The sequence below is a fragment of the Mytilus edulis genome, chromosome 6 (assembly GCF_963676685.1).
Source record: "Mytilus edulis chromosome 6, xbMytEdul2.2, whole genome shotgun sequence".
In the NCBI taxonomy this organism is placed as follows: domain Eukaryota; kingdom Metazoa; phylum Mollusca; class Bivalvia; order Mytilida; family Mytilidae; genus Mytilus; species Mytilus edulis.
This window is the reverse complement of record NC_092349.1, coordinates 9,206,289-9,228,059: the sequence shown is the minus strand read 5'-3', so window position 1 is coordinate 9,228,059 and position 21,771 is coordinate 9,206,289.

Genomic DNA, 21,771 nt, shown 5'->3' with positions numbered 1-21,771 from the left:
GGCAGCGGTAAATGACCTATGATGTTTATTATGAGTAGATTAAGTTAACTTAAAACTTAAGAAAGTAAAGAAAGACTAAGGAGATTTCTTAAATAGTGTCTAACCTGTCGAGTACATCTGTTTCTCCTTCTCAGTCTGTGACAATGTAAGCATCATTTTGACTGTTTGTAAGAGTTATCTCCACAATAACTTTTCACTATATATACATATATATTATAATTGCTTATTTGATTAACTATTTGGTCAGCTTAATTTACTTTTCAAATAATTAAAGAAGAAGAAGAACATAACGAAAGAAATATCTATTACGTTGGATCTTCGGAATCACTCTTTTCGTGGTGTCTGTATCAATATAGCATATGTACGTTTTAGAACAGATACTTCTAAAATGAACAAAGTGACCTTTTAATAGTCAAGATGTACGTACACATATATCTTCAGCTGTCTGAGGCAATAAACGTTTGGTTTAAGTGGTTATCTTTTGAAGAAGATAGTACGAAATGATATTGTTATTTTAAGTGAGGTATAAATAATTTTATTGTTTACGTGCTATCAAATTATCGTATAATAATGTTTATGACCCATATGCTAATGTACCGAATTCGTTTTGCAAAAAAAGAAGAAATGATATTTTGTATTTGTGTGATATTTTTAGTTTTGTAAATGAAAGAGGCAATAAGTATTATGAACACATGTACAATAACAATTATACTATAGAATTGAATGAAAATTACCAGATTATTTGAACCTTTTAAACAGAAATAAAGCAAAGTTTACCCTGTTCAAAAATCTACACTTTCTCAACGATTCTTTAACGTACATGTACAATCTATTAAAAATGTCCGACTATCATGTTCCTTTATGCTTGTTTTTTTTCGCACATACTCCCTCTCTCCAATGGTTTTGTCCGAACTTTGTAGTCACTATAAGGTTCATTATGTTTGGATAAGAGGCGAAAGATACACAATTGATATTCAAAGTCATAACTCAAAGACAAGGTATCAACGCCATTGCAAACGAAAAACGACAAAAGGAGAAACAACAGTCTACAAAACACAACATATGAAAAACCAAAGACTTATCAACACGAACCTGGGAACCATCTCAAGTGCTCCTGAGACTTATCAACACGAACCTGGGAACCATCTCAAGTGCTCCTGAGACTTATCAACACGAACATGGGAACCATCTCAAGTGCTCCTGAGACTTATCAACACGAACCTGGGAACCATCTCAAGTGCTCCTGAGACTTATCAACACGAACCTGGGAACCATCTCAAGTGCTCCTGAGACTTATCAACACGAACCTGGGAACCATCTCAAGTGCTCCTGAGACTTATCAACACGAACCTGGGAACCATCTCAAGTGCTCCTGAATGGTTTAGTAAATCTTATTTCATAAGAGTTTGTTTAAATTAAGAACAAGACTAGAAAACAATGAGTAGTCATCTGTCATATAAGATTGGAAAATGATGAACCTACAAATCGTCGTCAACACTTCGTGAGCACTTGGGATCCCTCGCGTTTTTCATGGGGTACGTGTTGGTTTCTGAGTCTTTTGTTTTAAGTTGTGTTTTGTTGACTTCTTATATCTGCTATGGCGTTTTCAGTTTGTCTTCGACAATGTGAGTTTGAATATCCCTTTGGTATCTTCCGCCATAACTGCATCTGGTAATTTTTTTTTATAAAAAAAAAAGGAGATAGGTCATGATTGCCAATACGACAACTATCCACAAGGGTCAAAATGAAGTGGATGTCAGCAATTACAGGGCACATTACAGCCTTCAACTATGAGAAAAACCTATACCAGATAGTCGGCTGTAACAGGCCCCGACATTAAAGATATGAAACAACTCAATTGAGAATTCTGTGTGGTCTGTGCTAACCATTCTATCTCATTAGTGATCACATAGCCTCTGCCTGTCAGCGTGTACTTGTTTACTTTCATAATAAGAATATTTATTGTTCCAATTATGGGCCATGATGGGCATCATGACATTTGCATGCGCACAGCCATTACACTATAATTTTGTGAATCTTATTTACATTGAAATTAAATATTTAATGTTCATTTAATTTAAAACCTACATATTTATCTTTTATCTTTTCTATATCGTGTACATTTTATTACAGGCAGGCCATGACTAGAACCATAAAAGTGTTACTATTATCATTGTTATTAGATGTATATTAATTTGTGATTCGTCTAACATCTAGACTTTATAATAAAAGAGATATTTTTTCATTTCCTATCGTTAATTATTCATTTTTAGATGGTGACGTTCCCTTGCCACCATCTTATGGTGTTTATATATCTCAACTTGTACAATTCGCTCGTGTATGTAACAACGTATTAGATTTTTAGCGAGAGAAATTTATGTATTACTGAAAAATTATTACACCAGAGTTTTCGATATTACAAACTGGTCAAAACATTTACTAAATTTTATCACCGGTATAAGGAAATAATTCGTAAATATAACTCAACATGCAGATATCTTATACGGTCAGGTATTTTACATTCAATCTTTTATGGTAATATTTTTTACAAAGCACAAAAATGTCAGTATTCACCTCAAAAGCTTAAAAAAAAACTTTAAACAGACTTATTAAGAAGGGATATAGTTACGATACTGTTGTCAGGTCATTGAAGATTGCATATTTTGGCTTTAATATTGATTCACTTATAGGGTCTTTGCATCGAAACTAAACACATTTATTTAAAAAAAAAAACAGGTTTTGGCATGACACGGGTTATATTCTTCACATATATTTTATGATAGTATAAAACTAAACCTCTAACGGGAGGGATTGTGCCTGATATTCATATGATGAAGACATAATCTTTCAATCCGTTTAATTGAGGTCTAGAGCTGGCATTTCAGTTAACTGCTAGTAGTCTGTTGTTATTTATGTATTATTGTCATTTTGTTTATTTTCTTTTGTTGCATCTTTTGACATCGGACTTCTCTTGAACTGAATTTTAATGTGCGTATTGTTATGCGTTTAATTTTCTACATTGGCTAGATGTATAGGGGAGGGTTGGGAACTCATAAACATGTTTCACCCCGCCGCAGTTTTGCGCCTGTCCCAAGTCAGGAACCTCTGGCCTTTGTTAGTCTTGTATGAATTTTAATTTTAGTTTGTTGTGTATAATTCGGAGTTTAGTATGACGTCCATTATCACTGTACTAGTATACATATTTTTATCATGCACATCCAATTTGAGTGTGAATTCAAATTACTATAAGACGTGTCACGGTACTTATCTATCCCAAATTCATGTATTTTATTTGGTTTTGATGTTATGTTTGTTATTCTCATAGGATTTTGTCTAATGCTTAGTCCGTATCTGTGTGTGTGTGTGTGTGTGTGTGTGTGTGTGTTACATTTTAATGTTGTGTCGTTGTTCTCCTCTTATATATATTTAATGCGTTTCCCTCAGTTTCAGTTTGTTACCCCGATTTCGTTTTTTGTCCATGGATTAAGAGTTTTGAACAGCGGTATACTACTGGTGCTTTATTTAAGGGGCCAGCTGAAGGACACTACGGGTGCGAGAATTCTTGCTACATTGAAGACCCATTGGTGGCCTTCGGATTTCGTCTGCTCTATGGTCGGTCTGTTGTCGCTTTGACACATTCCCCATTTTCTTTCTCAAATTTATTTAAATAGATAATAATGTTCCCTAAATGCATCGGTAAATAACCAAATGAATGATGCCTCTTTTGAGTATATGTATAATACATGTATGAGTTCCTCTGAGATCTTCTGAATATAATTGAGAATGGAAACGGGGAATGTGTCAAAGAGACAACAACCAGACTAAAGAACAGACAACAGCTGAAAGTTTGTTATAAACAATTATTGCTATAATGTCTGTTCCTGGTGGAACAAAGCTAATGTTTTATATACCCTTTATTCCGACAGAAATACACTTTAATTTTCTTCTAGTGAAAATAAGTACTCCAGAATATTTCTCCTAGATAGAACTAATAAAATAAATGAACTTCTTTTCCATTACATGCCATCTATCCTCGGTCACTGAAACATAACCTCGGGTAGATCTATATGAAAGACAATATTATGATAACTTCATAATACTTTGTTTAAGTTACTTTCAACTTCAGTACATATTATTATCTCCGGTACTTATACATGTAATAAGAAGCTATGAAATATCTGTAGTATTCAAGTTGAAGTGAATTAATTTTTAATGGTCTCATAAATCGAAATATATTAAGAATTATAATTACTTAATAAGTATTCCGTTTAGCCTCTTAATGAAGATTTTGTCCTTGTACTGTACATATTCCGAGTGGGTCCTTTAATACGCTAGCTCATCTTGTCTAGACTTTAATGGCATTGGTTTTATATTTAATACGATTTATAGTGTTATGATGCTTTATATCCATTAAATATGACAAAGTCATATTAAATATGTATATACCGGGGCATGTATTTACATTTCGGTGCAAATATGCAAAATATTGTACAAATTTTCTGTAATTAAGCAACAATGATAAATTGTTATATTTAATACGAAAATAATTATACGTAAAAATTTATGAATCGTCAAAACATATTTACATGTATCTTTGTTCGTACAATGTATACATATTTGTAAAAGAAATTACTCTTATCTTTTACATCTTTTTACACAATTAACTAACGCCCATTCAGTAGTTATTGCTTCATGTATTTACTAATTATAGTCAATACGGTATTATTATTTTGAAACAGACAGTAAAGCTATTTTTTATCAATTATATTTGAGACTCCGAACCTTTTTTATTTATCTTTGATCTGAGATATGTATAATCATCAAATTATTTCTGCTAAGTCATTTTACAATTATGATAATTTGTCAAAATATGACTTTTTTATTTGATAAGGAACTTTAAAATATATCATTAGAGATAACGCGTTAATAAATCGTAACTTATAATTATGATCGTTCGTAAGTGAATAGAGCACTAGAGAGGGTGACAATAAATCATATACATCCCGTCAGTAATTTAAATAATTTACGTTATAATTGTAATGGATATATAAATATTAGGTTTTTGTATAGCGGCGCCTTTAAAATTGCATGGTATGTTCAAAAGTACAGCTCACCCAAGTACGTTTTAGTGGTTAATACAGGTATCTTGCAGTCAACATTCAATCCTGTATTCCCAATGCCATCGATCGAGACTGTGTTAGGACATTACCAGTCCAGGCAACAGTCCTTTAGTGGGTAATACAGGTATCTTGCAGTCAACATTCAATCCTGTATTCCCAATGTCATCGAATGAGACTGTGTTAGGATATTACCAGTCCAGGCAACAGTCCTTTAGTGGTTAATACAGGTATCTTGCAGTCAACTATCAATCCTGTATTCCCAATGTCATCGATCGATACTGTGTTAGGATATTACCAGTCCAGACAACAGTCCTTTAGTGGTTAATACAGGTATCTTGCAGTCAACATTCAATCCTGTATTCCCAATGCCATCGATCGAGACTGTGTTAGGACATTACCAGTCCAGGCAACAGTCCTTTAGTGGGTAATACAGGTATCTTGCAGTCAACATTCATCCTGTATTCCCAATGTCATCGATCGAGACTGTGTTAGGATATTACCAGTCCAGGCAACAGTCCTTTAGTGGGTAATACAGGTATCTTGCAGTCAACATTCAATCCTGAATTCCCAATGCCATCGACCGGGACTGTGTTAGGATATTACCAGTCCAGGCAACAGTCCTTTAGTGGGTAATACAGGTATCTTGCAGTCAACATTCAATCCTGAATTCCCAATGTCATCGATCTAAACTGCATGTTTTAGGATATTACCAGTCCAGGCAACAGTCCTTTAGTGGGTAATACAGGTATCTTGCAGTCAACATTCAATCCTGTATTCCCATTGTCATCGACCGGGACTGTGTTAGGATATTACCAGTCCAGGCAACAGTCCTTTAGTGGGTAATACAGGTATCTTGCAGTCAACATTCAATCCTGTATTCCCAATGCCATCTACCGGGACTGTGTTAGGACATTACCAGTCCAGGCAACAATTCTCTGTTTGTGGCTTATACAGGTATCTTGCAGTCAACATTCAATCCTGTATTCCCAATGTCATCGATCGAGACTGTGTTAGGATATTACCAGTCCAGGCAACAGTCCTTTAGTGGTTATACAGGTATCTTGGAGTCAACATTCAATCCAGCTATATTCTCGAGTTCATCGAACATGCTGTGTTAGTTTATAAACTCATTGTGCAGAAACCCCATCAAAGATACCAGCAGTTCAGTTGGCTCAATATAAAAATGAGTAGATATGGGATGATTGCCAATGAAACAGCTAACCTCCAAAGTTCGAATGAAGTGAATTTCAGCAATTATAGGTAACCATAGGGCATTCAAAAACGGGAATAACCTATACCGAATAATCTGCTACATGTTTATAAGACCCGATATAAAAAAAAAATATGAAACAAACAATTGAGAAAACTAACAGCCTAATTTATAGCAAAACAATTGACGTTGAATGGTCGATAAAACATGTATCTTGAGGTCAACATTCAATCCTGGATTCCCGAATTCATCAACTGAAACTGTGTTAGAATACTAGCAGTCCGTACAACATACAGCAAAACATGTACAAGACGATGAATATGTATATAATACTAAAAGAATGAGTGCGTTTGCTGTTATACCTTACTTAAGAGGACCTACATGTCGAAACATGTGTTCCTCGTAGAATAACAATTATGTTATTGGTAGCTATCATCACTTATAAAATATAACAAGGTAATTAATTACACTGCACTGAAAGTTTTACGACTTAAAAAAGAAAAAAAGATATATTAATAGAAATTCTTGCACTTACAGAATTCGTCGGAGAGAAAGTTGTTGTATTTCTTGTCCATATTAGCTTTAATCTGCTGATTGACCTCCAGATATCCTTTGTTTCTTTTTGTCGATTGGTTGCTGTTTCAGTGGTTCTAGACCCTAATGCAATGGACCGATAGATTTCCAAAGGTTAGGTGTGATTGATTTGAGATATGAAATGTTTTCTGTACGTGGAACTAGAGGTTTTTCCTTCTTCAAATTGACCTTTAAATAGATTTGACTACGTTATTTAAGTCCCTTTTTTGTCATATAAATCGTCTTGTGCTTGAGTAAATACACATTCCATTCTCGGTGTTTTTTTGTTTTTTTTTGTGTTTTTGCTTTTGATTTTGCCATTTGATAAGAGACTTTCCGTATTTGAACTTTCGTGGAGTTCGATATTTATGTTTAATAAATATTTGGATTTGTGCTTTACCGGTGAAGGTAGTTCAGTAAAAGCGCTTCTCGAGCCTAAACTTTTAAAGAGTTATTTTTATTTTTCACCATTGTCTGTTTTCATTTTAAAGCACAATCCTCTGATGAATCCTCCATCCTATATGATAAATAAAGGTAACAGTAGTATACCGCTGTTCAAAACTCATAAATCTATGGACAAAAAACAAAATCGGGGTAACAAACTAAAACTGAGGGAAACGCATTAAATATTAGAGGAGAACAACGACACAACATTAAAATGTAACACACACAGCAACGGACTAAGCATTAGACAACATCCGATGAGAATAACCAATATAACATCGAAACCAAATACATGAATTTGGGATAGAAAAGTACCGCGACACGCCTTATAGCAATGTGAATTCACACTCAAAAATAGGAGAAAACAAACGACACAACATATGGTAGAGTCTATGGTAACACTATGTGCTATATAAAACCAAGATAATTTTATGATAGAGAAACAAAATGTATCAATGAGATATAAAAGACAAACTGACAATGCAATGATAAGAAACGATCAAAAGACAAATATGAGTTAACATCCAAAGCACAACATAGGAAATTCAAGTCTGAGCAACATGAACCCAACATGTAAACGGTTATATATTAATAAAAACATTTTGAGAACGTTTGAATCTCATGCAAATTTTTTTGGTACATATCTGTAAACTGGCTGTTAGCGTAGTGGCTGCTAGCGAGTGGTTGCTAGCTCGAGCCTGGTCTAAACAACCGTGTGCATGTGATCTCACTGACAGGTTCTCCTTGAATTCTTGTAAAGTTGCAGCTAATCTATTACAAGCTGCTAATTTCCAACTTATTGAAGGTTGATACATGTAGGTTGTGAGAAAAGGTCACTGCTTATGAAAATCTTTGTCAGAACGACCAGACTCAAGCTGGCAGCCACTTTCATCGGCCAATCAAGATAGCAGCCACTTTTTTCCAGCAGCCAATTTTGACGATATGTCTAAAAACCAAAAAACTGCATGAGACTCAAACGTTCCAAAAATCGCTAAATCTTAGTTAAATGCAATCTAACAGCGGAAATCGACAATTTCACGGTTTCTGCTAATTTCTAAAGCATTTCATTCCGTTTTAAATATGTATGTAAGCGGTCTGTCCTTTATTTGACATTCGATAATTGATATTCTGCTAGCCGTCGGTTCAATATTTAAATTTAGTTGAAAATCACTATAAAGCCTGAGGGAAAAGATACCATTTTATGACCCCTTCAAGCTGTCATAAATTTTCGTTGTCCTCGAATATAAACCCTGATACAAGTTGTATATTTGTCTTTATGTTATATAGATTTTTATCAATAAAACATTACAGAGGATTCACCAAAGATGTAATTTAATATATAACATATGAAACAAAATCCAATTACTCCAGAAACATATAGAAATATACATAGAAATACTTATGGAAAGCCAAAAAAGAAAAGAAATTAATAGTGAACACCTACCAGAGACTGCTTAAATGACGGTGACCACCCTAAGACGACTTTGGACCTCTGTGGTGGCCAGACGGGCCCGGATCCCAGAAAAATATAATTATCTGGGGAATAGCTTGGGTCAATACCTTTAAAATGAGCTAGGTTCGGTTCGAAACTTTGGCGTTGGTATATGCCGAAAAGTATCGAATGTATGCATATGGTTAATACGGAAAATTACGTTAAGGGGCACCTTTAAACCTCTGTGGTGGCCAGACGGGCCCGGATCCCAGAAAAATATTTAAGTGGCAAATAGCTTGAATCAATACCTTTGAAATGAGCTAGGTCCGGTTCGGAACTTTGCCGTAGGGATATGTCGAGGAGTACCGAATGTGTGGCTGATATGGAAAATACGTAAATGGGCAACTCTGAACCTCTGTGGTGGCCAGACGGGCCCGGATCCCAGAAAAATATTCAAGTGGCAAATAGCTTGAATCAATACCTTTGAAATGAGCTAGGTCCCGTTCGGAACTTTGCCGTAGGGATATGTCGAGGAGTACCGAATGTGTGGTTGATATGGAAAATACGTAAATGGGCAACTCTGAACCTCTGTGGTGGCCAGACGGGCCCGGATCCCAGAAAAATATTTAAGTGGCAAATAGCTTGAATCAATACCTTTGAAATGAGCTAGGTCCGGTTCGGAACTTTGCCGTAGGGATATGTCGAGGAGTACCGAATATGTGGTTGATATGGAAAATACGTAAATGGGCAACTCTGAACCTCTGTGGTGGCCAGACGGGCCCGGATCCCAGAAAAATATTTAAGTGGCAAATAGCTTGAATCAATACCTTTGAAATGAGCTATGTCCGGTTCGGAACTTTGCCGTAGGGATATGTCGAGGAGTACCGAATGTGTGGTTGATATGGAAAATACGTAAATGGGCAACTCTGAACCTCTGTGGTGGCCAGACGGGCCCGGATCCCAGAAAAATATTTAAGTGGCAAATAGCTTGGATCAATACCTTTGAAATGAGCTAGGTCCGGTTCGGAACTTTGCCATAGGGATATGTCGAGGAGTACCGAATGTGTGGTAGATATGGAAAATACGTAAATTGGCAACTTTGAACCTCTGTGGTGGCCAGACGGGCCCGGATCCCAGAAAAATATTTAACTGGGGAATAGCTTGGGTCAATACCTTTAAAATGAGCTAGGTCCAGTTCGGAACTTTGCCGTTGGTATATGCCGAAAAGTATCGAATGTATGCATATGGTTAATACGGAAAATTACGTTAAGGGGCACCTTTGAACCTCTGTGGTGGCCAGACGGGCCCGGATCCCAGAAAAATATTTAACTGGGGAATAGCTTGGGTCAATACCTTTAAAATGAGCTAGGTCCGGTTCGAAACTTTGCCGTTGGTATATGCCGAAAAGTATCGAATGTATGCATATGGTTAATACGGAAAATTACGTTAAGGGGCACCTTTGAACCTCTGTGGTGGCCAGACGGGCCCGGATCCCAGAAAAATATTTAAGTGGGGAATAGCTTGGGTCAATACCTTTAAAATGAGCTAGGTCCGGTTCGGGACTTTGCCGTTGGTATATGCCGAAAAGTACCGAATGTATGCATATGGTTAATACGGAAAATTACGTTAAGGGGCACCTTTGAACCTCTGTGGTGGCCAGACGGGCCCGGATCCCAGAAAAATATTTAAGTGGGGAATAGCTTGGGTCAATACCTTTAAAATGAGCTAGGTCCAGTTCGGAACTTTGCCGTAGGGATATGTCGAGGAGTACCGAATGTGTGGTTGATATGGAAAATACGTAAATGGGCAACTTTGAACCTCTGTGGTGGCCAGACGGGCCCGGATCCCAGAAAAATATTTCACTGGCAAATAGCTTGGATCAATACCTTTGAAATGAGCTAGGTCTGGTTCGGAACTTTGCCGTAGGGATATGTCGAGGAGTACCGAATGTGTGGTTGATATGGAAAATACGTAAATTGGCAACTTTGAACCTCTGTGGTGGCCAGACGGGCCCGGATCCCAGAAAAATATTTAAGTGGGGAATAGCTTGGGTCAATACCTTTAAAATGAGCTAGGTCCGGTTCGGGACTTTGCCGTAGGTATATGCCGAAAAGTACCGAATGTATGCATATGGTTAATACGGAAAATTACGTTAAGGGGCAACTTTGAACCTCTGTGGTGGCCAGACGGGCCCGGATCCCAGAAAAATATTTAAGTGGGGAATAGCTTGGGTCAATACCTTTAAAATGAGCTAGGTCCGGTTCGGAACTTTGCCGTAGGGATATGTCGAGGAGTACCGAATGTGTGGTTGATATGGAAAATACGTGAATGGGCAACTTTGAACCTCTGTGGTGGCCAGACGGTCCCGGATCCCAGAAAAATATTTAACTGGCAAATAGCTTGGATCAATACCTTTGAAATGAGCTAGGTCCGGTTCGGAACTTTGCCGTAGGGATATGTCGAGGAGTACCGAATGTGTGGTTGATATGGAAAATACGTAAATTGGCAACTTTGAACCTCTGTGGTGGCCAGACGGGCCCGGATCCCAAAAAAATATTTAAGTGGGGAATAGCTTGGGTCAATACCTTTAAAATGAGCTAGGTCCGGTTCGGGACTTTGCCGTTGGTATATGCCGAAAAGTACCGAATGTATGCATATGGTTAATACGGAAAATTACGTTAAGGGGCACCTTTGAACCTCTGTGGTGGCCAGACGGGCCCGGATCCCAGAAAAATATTTAAGTGGGGAATAGCTTGGGTCAATACCTTTAAAATGAGCTAGGGCCGGTTCGGGACTATGCCGTTGGTATATGCCGAAAAGTACCGAATGTATGCATATGGTTAATACGGAAAATTACGTTAAGGGGCACCTTTGAACCTCTGTGGTGGCCAGACGGGCCCGGATCCCAGAAAAATATTTAAGTGGGGAATAGCTTGGGTCAATACCTTTAAAATGAGCTAGGTCCGGTTCGGAACTTTGCCGTAGGGATATGTCGAGGAGTACCGAATGTGTGGTTGATATGGAAAATACGTGAATGGGCAACTTTGAACCTCTGTGGTGGCCAGACGGGCCCGGATCCCAGAAAAATATTTAACTGGCAAATAGCTTGGATCAATACCTTTGAAATGAGCTAGGTCCGGTTCGGAACTTTGCCGTAGGGATATGTCGAGGAGTACCGAATGTGTGGTTGATATGGAAAATACGTAAATTGGCAACTTTGAACCTCTGTGGTGGCCAGACGGGCCCGGATCCCAGAAAAATATTTAAGTGGGGAATAGCTTGGGTCAATACCTTTAAAATGAGCTAGGTCCGGTTCGGGACTTTGCCGTTGGTATATGCCGAAAAGTACCGAATGTATGCATATGGTTAATACGGAAAATTACGTTAAGGGGCACCTTTGAACCTCTGTGGTGGCCAGACGGGCCCGGATCCCAGAAAAATATTTAAGTGGGGAATAGCTTGGGTCAATACCTTTAAAATGAGCTAGGTCCGGTTCGGAACTTTGCCGTAGGGATATGTCGAGGAGTACCGAATGTGTGGTTGATATGGAAAATACGTAAATGGGCAACTTTGAACCTCTGTGGTGGCCAGACGGGCCCGGATCCCAGAAAAATATTTAACTGGCAAATAGCTTGGATCAATACCTTTGAAATGAGCTAGGTCCAGTTCGGAACTTTGCCGTAGGGATATGTCGAGGAGTACCGAATGTGTGGTTGATATGGAAAATACGTAAATTGGCAACTTTGAACCTCTGTGGTGGCCAGACGGGCCCGGATCCCAGAAAAATATTTAAGTGGGGAATAGCTTGGTTCAATACCTTTAAAATGAGCTAGGTCCGGTTCGGGACTTTGCCTTTGGTATATGCCGAAAAGTACCGAATGTATGCATATGGTTTATACGGAAAATTACGTTAAGGGGCACCTTTGAACCTCTGTGGTGGCCAGACGGGCCCGGATCCCAGAAAAATATTTAAGTGGGGAATAGCTTGGGTCAATACCTTTAAAATGAGCTAGGTCCAGTTTGGAACTTTGCCGTAGGGATATGTCGAGGAGTACCGAATGTGTGGTTGATATGGAAAATACGTAAATGGGCAACTTTGAACCTCTGTGGTGGCCAGACGGGCCCGGATTCCAGAAAAATATTTAAGTGGGGAATAGCTTGGGTCAATACCTTTAAAATGAGCTAGGTCCGGTTTGGAACTTTGCCGTAGGGATATGTTGAGGCGTACCGAATGTGTGGTTGATATGGAAAATACGTAAATTGGATACTTTGAACCTCTGTGGTGGCCAGACGGGCCCGGATCCCAGAAAAATATTTAAGTGGGAAATAGCTTGGGTCAATACCTTTAAAATGAGCTAGGTCCGGTTTGGAACTTTGCCGTAGGGATATGTCGAGGAGTACCGAATGTGTTGTTGATATGGAAAATACGTAAATGGGCAACTGTGAACCTCTGTGGTGGCCAGACGGGCCAGGATCCCAGAAAAATATTTAAGTGGGGAATAGTTTGGGTCAATACCTTTAAAATGAGCTAGGTCCGGTTCGGAACTTTGCCGTTGGTATATGCCGAAAAGTACCGAATGTATGAATATGGTTAATACGGAAAATTACGTTAAGGGGCACATTTGAACCTCTGTGGTGGCCAGACGGGCCCGGATCCCAGAAAAATATTTAAGTGGGGAATAGCTTGGGTCAATACCTTTAAAATGAGCTAGGTCCAGTTTGGAACTTTGCCGTAGGGATATGTCGAGGAGTACCGAATGTGTGGTTAATATGGAAAATACGTAAATTGGCAACTTTGAACCTCTGTATTGGCCAGACGGGCCCAGATCCCAGAAAAATATTTAAGTGGGGAATAGCTTGGGTCAATACCTTTAAAATGAGCTAGGTCCAGTTCGGAACTTTGCCGTTGGTATATGCCGCAAAGTACCGAATATATGCATATGGTTAATACGGAAAATTACGTTAAGGGGCACCTTTGAACCTCTGTGGTGGCCAGACGGGCCCGGATCCTAGAAAAATATTTAAGTGGGGAATAGCTTGGGTCAATACCTTTAAAATGAGCTAGGTCCGGTTTGGAACTTTGCCGTAGGGATATGTCGAGGAGTACCGAATGTGTGGTTGATATGGAAAATACGTAAATTGGCAACTTTGAACCTCTGTGGTGGCCAGACGGGCCCGGATCCCAGAAACATATTTAAGTGGGGAATAGCTTGGGTCAATACCTTTAAAATGAGCTAGGTCCGGTTCGGGACTTTCCCGTTGGTATATGCCGAAAAGTACCGAATGTATGCATATGGTTAATACGGAAAATTACGTTAAGGGGCACCTTTGAACCTCTGTGGTGGCCAGACGGGCCCGGATCCCAGAAAAATATTTAAGTGGGGAATAGCTTGGGTCAATACCTTTAAAATGAGCTAGGGCCGGTTCGGGACTATGCCGTTGGTATATGCCGAAAAGTACCGAATGTATGCATATGGTTAATACGGAAAATTACGTTAAGGGGCACCTTTGAACCTCTGTGGTGGCCAGACGGGCCCGGATCCCAGAAAAATATTTAAGTGGGGAATAGCTTGGGTTAATACCTTTAAAATGAGCTAGGTCCGGTTCGGAACTTTGCCGTAGGGATATGTCGAGGAGTACCGAATGTGTGGTTGATATGGAAAATACGTGAATGGGCAACTTTGAACCTCTGTGGTGGCCAGACGGGCCCGGATCCCAGAAAAATATTTAACTGGCAAATAGCTTGGATCAATACCTTTGAAATGAGCTAGGTCCGGTTCGGAACTTTGCCGTAGGGATATGTCGAGGAGTACCGAATGTGTGGTTGATATGGAAAATACGTAAATTGGCAACTTTGAACCTCTGTGGTGGCCAGACGGGCCCGAATCCCAGAAAAATATTTAAGTGGGGAATAGCTTGGGTCAATACCTTTAAAATGAGCTAGGTCCGGTTCGGGACTTTGCCGTTGGTATATGCCGAAAAGTACCGAATGTATGCATATGGTTAATACGGAAAATTACGTTAAGGGGCACCTTTGAACCTCTGTGGTGGCCAGACGGGCCCGGATCCCAGAAAAATATTTAAGTGGGGAATAGCTTGGGTCAATACCTTTAAAATGAGCTAGGTCCGGTTCGGAACTTTGCCGTAGGGATATGTCGAGGAGTACCGAATGTGTGGTTGATATGGAAAATACGTAAATGGGCAACTTTGAACCTCTGTGGTGGCCAGACGGGCCCGGATCCCAGAAAAATATTTAACTGGCAAATAGCTTGGATCAATACCTTTGAAATGAGCTAGGTCCAGTTCGGAACTTTGCCGTAGGGATATGTCGAGGAGTACCGAATGTGTGGTTGATATGGAAAATACGTAAATTGGCAACTTTGAACCTCTGTGGTGGCCAGACGGGCCCGGATCCCAGAAAAATATTTAAGTGGGGAATAGCTTGGTTCAATACCTTTAAAATGAGCTAGGTCCGGTTCGGGACTTTGCCTTTGGTATATGCCGAAAAGTACCGAATGTATGCATATGGTTTATACGGAAAATTACGTTAAGGGGCACCTTTGAACCTCTGTGGTGGCCAGACGGGCCCGGATCCCAGAAAAATATTTAAGTGGGGAATAGCTTGGGTCAATACCTTTAAAATGAGCTAGGTCCAGTTTGGAACTTTGCCGTAGGGATATGTCGAGGAGTACCGAATGTGTGGTTGATATGGAAAATACGTAAATGGGCAACTTTGAACCTCTGTGGTGGCCAGACGGGCCCGGATTCCAGAAAAATATTTAAGTGGGGAATAGCTTGGGTCAATACCTTTAAAATGAGCTAGGTCCGGTTTGGAACTTTGCCGTAGGGATATGTTGAGGCGTACCGAATGTGTGGTTGATATGGAAAATACGTAAATTGGATACTTTGAACCTCTGTGGTGGCCAGACGGGCCCGGATCCCAGAAAAATATTTAAGTGGGAAATAGCTTGGGTCAATACCTTTAAAATGAGCTAGGTCCGGTTTGGAACTTTGCCGTAGGGATATGTCGAGGAGTACCGAATGTGTTGTTGATATGGAAAATACGTAAATGGGCAACTGTGAACCTCTGTGGTGGCCAGACGGGCCAGGATCCCAGAAAAATATATAAGTGGGGAATAGTTTGGGTCAATACCTTTAAAATGAGCTAGGTCCGGTTCGGAACTTTGCCGTTGGTATATGCCGAAAAGTACCGAATGTATGAATATGGTTAATACGGAAAATTACGTTAAGGGGCACATTTGAACCTCTGTGGTGGCCAGACGGGCCCGGATCCCAGAAAAATATTTAAGTGGGGAATAGCTTGGGTCAATACCTTTAAAATGAGCTAGGTCCAGTTTGGAACTTTGCCGTAGGGATATGTCGAGGAGTACCGAATGTGTGGTTAATATGGAAAATACGTAAATTGGCAACTTTGAACCTCTGTATTGGCCAGACGGGCCCAGATCCCAGAAAAATATTTAAGTGGGGAATAGCTTGGGTCAATACCTTTAAAATGAGCTAGGTCCAGTTCGGAACTTTGCCGTTGGTATATGCCGCAAAGTACCGAATATATGCATATGGTTAATACGGAAAATTACGTTAAGGGGCACCTTTGAACCTCTGTGGTGGCCAGACGGGCCCGGATCCTAGAAAAATATTTAAGTGGGGAATAGCTTGGGTCAATACCTTTAAAATGAGCTAGGTCCGGTTTGGAACTTTGCCGTAGGGATATGTCGAGGAGTACCGAATGTGTGGTTGATATGGAAAATACGTAAATTGGCAACTTTGAACCTCTGTGGTGGCCAGACGGGCCCGGATCCCAGAAACATATTTAAGTGGGGAATAGCTTGGGTCAATACCTTTAAAATGAGCTAGGTCCGGTTCGGGACTTTCCCGTTGGTATATGCCGAAAAGTACCGAATGTATGCATATGGTTAATACGGAAAATTACGTTAAGGGGCACCTTTGATCCTCTGTGGTGGCCAGACGGGCCCGGATCCCAGAAAAATATTTAAGTTGGGAATAGTTTGGTTCAATACCTTTAAAATGAGCTAGCTCCGGTTCGGAACTTTGCCGTAGGGATATGTCGAGGAGTACCGAATGTGTGGTTGATATGGAAAATACGTAAATGGGCAACTTTGAACCTCTGTGGTGGCCAGACGGGCCCGGATCCCGGAAAAATATTTAACTGGCAAATAGCTTGGATCAATACCTTTGAAATGAGCTAGGTCCGGTTCGGAACTTTGCCGTAGGGATATGTCAAGGAGTACCGAATGTGTGGTTGATATGAAAAATACGTAAATTGGCAACTCTGAACGTCTGTGGTGGCCAGACGGGCCCGGATCCCAGAAGAATATTTAAGTGGGGAATAGCTTGGGTCAATACCTTTAAAATGAGCTAGGTCCGGTTCGGAACTTTGCCGTTGGTATATGCCGAAAAGTACCGAATGTATGCATATGGTTAATACGGAAAATTACGTTAAGGGGCACCTTTGAACCTCTGTGGTGGCAAGACGGGCCCGGATCCCAGAAAAATATTTAACTGGCAAATAGCTTGGATCAATACCTTTGAAATGAGCTAGGTCCAGTTCGGAATTTTGCCGTAGGGATATGTCGAGGAGTACCGAATGTGTGTTTGATATGGAAAATACGTAAATTGGCATCTTTGAACCTCTGTGTAGACCAGACGGGCCCGGATCCCAGAAAAATATTTAAGTTGGGAATAGCTTGGGTCAATACCTTTCAAATGAGCTAGGTCCGGTGCGGAACTTTGCCGTTGGTATATGCCGAAAAGTACCGAATGTATGCATATGGTTAATACGGAAAATTGCGTTAAGGGGTACCTTTGAACCTCTGTGGTGGCCAGACGGGCTCGGATCCCAGAAACATATTTAAGTAAGGAATAGCTTAGGTCAATACCTTTGAAATGAGCTTGGAAAGGTTCGAAAATTACCGTAAAGATATTCTTAGGAATTCCGAATGTAAGATTGTTGAAGAATCTCAATAAATGCGTTGTGTTTTCTATATACGTTTAAATGTAGTGATAGGTAATGAATAATACAATAACATCACTTACTATAGCGTTATAGTTACAACGTTACCATAGCATAATGTTTGTACCTTGCGAGTTTTCCGAAGTATGTAACGAAAAATTGTAAGAAAATGTAAGTTCACAATATAGATAAAAGAAATTTAAATTTATGTCCATCTCAAATAAAATAATCTAGTTCCTTAACCTTAACTGATCACATTTAACGTTTATCTCATAGTCCATTCATGTACTTTTCTGTTGCCGCCTACTGTAGCATCACTCAGCTGTAATTTTCTTTATGCGTTGTAAGTTCCTTTCTTGTATCTATTTGGGTTCTTGACTCTACCAGTTGAGGGTGTGTTCGTTCGTCTAGGTAGCAAGTTACTTTCTTTGAAATTTTCCTTAAGTGGGTTCATGTGCGATCTACTTTGTACGAGCCATTGTGATGTGTCTTCTGGTCTTCTTTTGGCAACGGTCGTGCCTGAAGTATATCATCTGAACGGTCATGTTTCCATAGCAACTTTGCCGTGGACTTTCCTTTTTCGCTGTGTTCTTGTCTTCAATGACGTTTACCAGAGCTATAGATGTTGTCGGATGGTTGATGTTTCTATTGATTAGTCCTGATAACACACATCCGAACTTTGACTGTACAACGATTGGTCATTTTCCTCTTATAACTCTGTCCTCGATAATTTACCAGAAGTAGTCGGTGCCTATGAGTAAGTCAATTTCGAAACGTTCTGTACTTAAGTTTAAATGTGGAAAGTTCCTTGTAGTCTGTGAAATCTTGTTTTAAATCGGAACGGCAATCTCTGGAACAATGAGTGTGTCGATGTGGACTTTTTCTCCTGTGTCGGTCTGTAACTGTATTGTTGCAGTGTCTAAGTTGCGAACCTTCTGGGATACATTTCAAATCACAGACGGATGAATGCTTACTTTTTCTGTAGGATTTATTTCGAATTTATCAGTTAATTTCTGAGTTATAAAATTGAAGAAGGCTGTGCTCCCTCGTCAAATAAGATGTTACTTTCTAGTTCTTGGTCGTTATTTACAACTGGTGCAGTTGTTGTTTTCGGGAGAATTTCGTGACTCTGATGTGATGGATACATTATTGTAGTCTCGTTTGGTGTTTCAGCTATGTTGATTGCTGACTATTGTATTGTAGGCTGCGGTGTCATACCTGGAATTACCTCTTTTCCTTTACATATGCTAGTATGATGTATTCCGTTACACTTTTTGCATCGTTCAGTAGAGTGGCATGCGGCTACTTAGTGTGACCCTTTACAGTTAAAGCATAACTGTTTCTGTTTTACAATTTGATTTCTTATGTTTACGTCTGTTACTTCAGGGCACTCCGCCGGATAGTGCTCAGCTAAACAAAATATACATGTATGTGTATTTACCATCTTACGTGTGTCTTTGAATTCGCTGTTGTATGAATGTGATTGCGTACCCATAAAAAAGTGCAGTGGCGTACAATATGTCTGAATTCATGACTCCTTCGCCAGCTTTAAGTATTTCAATCTCTTTAGTTATTGCTATTCGTAGATTTTTCAATATCAAGTTATATCTCCCGCGTTTTCTTGCAATATATTTTCTCATGTCAATCGGTAACTTGTCCAAAACTAAAGCGAACCATACATCTCAGGTGTTTGACAAAGTGACTCTAATCCTCGCACATATGATTCAAGTTTGTCTCCGTAAGATCTCAAGCTAAATGCATCATTTGTCGGTGCGGGTCAGCTCATGAGTGATTTCATGTAAGCATTAAAAAAATGTGTGAGTTTCCAAATCTCTCTCTTAGCAAACAAACGGCTGTCTCATAATTGGTGTGCGTAAGCGCAAATCCTGCTATTGTTTGGCGGCGGTTCTTATAAGCTGGGCTTTCAGATAACTAAATTTCTGTATTGGTGTAAGGCTACTATTTTAGTGTATGGTACATTCGTAAAAGTCCCAAAATGTGCTCAACTGCAAAACATACCCGTCAAAATGTGGCTAATCTAATTAAAATAATCTATGATTTACATTACTAAATACATTTGGTAGTTGGGCTAGTGGTTGTATATACGAACAATCTTCCTGAGTATTGTATGATTGTAAAATCGGACCAATAAAGTTGCTTGATTGATTTCCGGTAGGATTTTCCTCCGATGGAATTCGTTTTCTAGTGTTTAGCATGTAAACGGCTGATGTGTTTGTATAAATAGCGTTTGATGTAGGTATATAGCATTCAGTGTTAGCGTTCATTGTTTACTTTCTTTTAAATTAGAATTATTGTTGGGGGATTTGATTTTTTGCTTAAGTTTTCATATTTGCTTTAGTTTACTGTCTAAATCAAACATATACTCATCCGAGTCTGTAATTTCTTGTTCAATGTGATCCTCGTGTTGGATTTCTTTAATCTTCTCGTTTAAATCATGAATAATCTTCTATTTCTGGGTTACGGCATACTCTATGGCTTTGAATTCCTCCATTTTGACGTTTTCAGGATTCTCTTTCAGCTCCTCGAATTTGATCCATAGATTCGTCAATGCTGCTCTGTTGCCGACACGTATTGCCTTTAACGTCCGTCACGGCACCATAAATGTTAACAAATCTAAATAAATGCGTTGTGTGTTCTATATACGTTTAATCGTCATGATAGCTAATAAATAATACAATAACGTCACTCACTATAGTGTTATGGTAACAACGTTACCATAGCATAATGTTTGTATTTGTGTATTTTCTGACATGATTATTATGAAAATATGTTAAGGCACAACTTTTAACCCCAATTGTGGTCAGGATTGCCATGATCCCAGAAAAATATTAAATCGGAACTTTGCCGTAAGGATATGCTAAGATGTTCCGAATATGTGGTTTGTAAGTTAAATACGTTATATGAATTTCGGAACCACTGTAATGCAGATGCCTCTGGATTATATAAAAAAAAAGTAGTGAATAGCCTGGGTTCATACCAGTGGTGTAGAATAGAGAATGCTGCAACACTTTCAATTTTAGTAATTAACAGTGAACGTGAAAGTAGGAAGGTGACAGTGAAAAAAGTGACGTCATATTAGTAAGTAAAAGTTATGACGTAACATTATACAGGTAAATAAGCATCATGGTGTAAAAGTTAAAGTAGTCTGATTTAAAACTGCTCATTAAGGTGTTTAAGGTTTTAGAGTAAGGTGTGTTAGGGTAAGGGATGTTAGGGTAAGGGATGTTAGGGTTAGAATTTGAATAGGAGTACGGGTGGTGTTTTTTAAATTGAAAAAAAAAAACAGAATATAGGAATATTTAGGATTATGAAGGCATCTTATAATCAATATTATTTCATTGATCTGAATACCTTTGACACAAAAGAAAAACAAAAATGGAAGGACCTGCCAACAAGTGAGGTGAACCAAATTATTGACACTACAAGTGGGGATGAAATAATTTGTGATACTTACCTACTAATCTTGAAGTCTATAAAACGGGTAACAAGTAAGGTGTGGGCTTGTAGTGGGTTGTATTACGAAACAAGAACGTTGGAAGGACCGTTCATCAGAAGTACGACTGCCTATACCCTTATTAGACAGAAAACCGCGTAGTAGTACGTGTCCTTATTTTTCTTTTCACATCTAAACATTAGATTAAAAAAATTACAAGTGGTGGTTAGGGGTGTAAAATTGAAAAAAAAAAATAATCATAAAAGACATATGTGTGTAAGTATTAAATAAACAATGGCATTAACAAACAAAAACATACCGGGTACGCCTAGATTGTCAGTTAATATACATGCTATACATAATAAAGAGGTTGCGCTAGGTTTATAAAGACAATACCAACGGGTCATTTACAAATAACGGTAAACTAATTACATCGAATGGCAAAGGATTTGGGGTTAAAAGGATATAGTATAAACCCAAAAGACGTGTTATTTAAGCTTATTGAAGACAAAACGCATCAAGGGTTACCCCATACAGAAGTGTTCA